Below are 2,483 nucleotides of genomic sequence, written 5' to 3' on the forward strand. Positions count from 1 at the left end.
AGAAGGGAGTGATAGGGACAGATTTATTAAAGGACACAAAATTACAGCTAGACAGGAAGAATAAGTTCTAGTGTTCTGTACCACTATAGGATGACCTCAGTTAACAATAATGTATTAAATAGTTTCAAACAGCTAGAAAGAGGTGGGGCGGGGGCTCACACCTGTAATCCCAGTACTTTGGGAGACCGAGGAGGGTAGATGACCTGAGGTCAGGAGTTTGAGACCAGCCTGACCAACTTGGTAAAACTCTGACTCTACTAAAAATACAAAAAAATTAGCTGGACATGGTGGCGGGCACCTGTAATCCCAGCTACTTGGGAGGCTGAGGCGGGAGAATTGCTTGAACCCCGGAGGCAGAAGTTGCAGTGAGCTGAGATCGCACCATTGCACTTCAGGCTGGGTGACAGAACGAGACTCTGTCTCAAAATAAAAACAAAAACAAAACCCAAAATAGCCAGAAGGAGGACACTGAACATTCCCAACAGAAAGAAATGATGGATGTTTGAGATGGTGGATGTGCTAATTATGCTGCTTTGATCACTACACATCATATGTATCGAAACATCACTATGTACGCATGAAGACGTACAGTTATGATTTGTCAGTTTTAAAGTAAAATTTTAAAAAAGAAAGAGAAAGAAAAAGACAAGTGAGAGAACTAGAAATTCATCCCACACCCACCAGGGATGAAATTAGCCTAATCTCAACAGAGTTCAGTCTCTTCATCTAACAGACAAGGAACAGAGTCCTTCATCGCATGTTGGGGAGGGGAAGAATGAGGTTACTCAAACAAAAAGTTTCGAACTTCTCAGAAAAAAAAATGAATTTCGTCAATTCGAGATACGGCTAATGCCCCATCTGGCCATGACTGACGAAACAGACCTTTGGATTCCGTGAAACGAACCCCTTGCTAATGTCACCTCTGGTTCTTCAGGCCTCCTTGGCAGGTGGCTGGCTTCTCTGTTCTAACTTAACCCTCCAGATGTCATGTGAAAAAAAGTATGCTTGTTATGAAATAATCCTCTGGCTTCATTACCCAGGAAGTCCCTGCTTTGTGTTTGGTGTTTTTGTTTTCTCAAGCTCTGACAGCAGAAGTTTCTGGGGGAAACTGTGGGTCTTTATGGACGGGGGTGAAGTTGTTTAGAACCTAAACTAAACAAGATATTGTATTTTCTTCCTCACGCTCTCTTACTCACGTACTCAGAAGACAAAGGTACTCCCTTCAGTTCCCAGAAGTTGGTCTGCTCTTTTTTGTTTGTTTTAATGGTAGAGACGGGGTCTCGCTCTGTGCCTAGACTGGAGTGCCGTGGCACCATCGCTAGCTCACTGCAGCCTCAACCTTCCAGGCTCAATGATCCTGCCACCTCAGCCTGCTGAGTAGCTGGGACTACTGGCACGTGCCAACATACGCAGCTAAGTTTTAAATTTTTTCTAGAGAATCTGCTCTCACTATGTTGCCTAGGCAGGTCTCAAACTCCTGGTCTCAAGCAATCCTCCCGCCTCAGCTTCCCAAAGTGCTGGGATTATAGGCAAGAGCCACTACATCCAGTCCACTTCCGCTCTTAGGGAGAGGCGAGAGCATCCCGGAGAGCACTCGGTGCTCCCAAAAGAAGGAGGTGACAGAGCCCACGTCCCCTCAGCCCTTCACACAGCCTCCCCTTGCCTTCCTCTCCTACTTGGCACTGCGGCTGCACTAGGACCCCTCACGAAGACCAGGAGCCTCATGAAGAGGACGAGAAGTTCCTCCAGTACCAGTCAGGCCAACATGTCAAAACTCGCATAACTGGCACAAACACAGAGGCATCGACCACTCCTCTTGACAACAGGGTTGGTAGAAGTATCAAGGGCCTGATTTTGATGCCCGGCACAAGTTATGGGAGCAGCAGGGTATATGCTGCCCAGGGGCTTCCAGAAGCTCCTGGTCCACCCCATCAAGGAGCCGGAGGTGCTGCTGAGGTGCAACACATCTCAGTGGGCTGAGACTGCCCGCAAAGGTGCCCCCAAGAACTGCAAAACCATCCTAGAAACAGCAGCCCAGCTGCCCATTGGAGTCACCAATCCCAGTGCCAAGCTGTGCAGCAAATAAAACGATTAGACAGCTCGTGTGCACATTTTATTTGTTTTTAAATAAAACCACAAAAAAAGAAAGAAGGAGGAGGTGGAGGAAGAGGAAGGAGGAGGAGGAGGAATTTACATCAGCAGGCTGATTACATACTAGTCCTTGAATTCATGGTTGAGTGTACTGACCATTCTCCCTACGGACACTGGAAGGTTTCCGTCAAACCCTTCATAGCATAAATGTGGACTCTAGACTTGGGCCACGACTGAATGTTATTTTTTTCTCGAACCCAATTCCATAAAGTAAAAGCCTGATGAAATACAGTGAAGGCTGATGCCCTATTAACCGTGTTTCCCAAATCCAGAGCTCTAAAATGTTTCTGCATACAGTCATTCATTCAATGCTTAATGACTGAGTATTAATT

Source organism: Papio anubis, chromosome 11 (genome assembly GCF_008728515.1).
Source record: "Papio anubis isolate 15944 chromosome 11, Panubis1.0, whole genome shotgun sequence".
Taxonomy (NCBI): domain Eukaryota; kingdom Metazoa; phylum Chordata; class Mammalia; order Primates; family Cercopithecidae; genus Papio; species Papio anubis.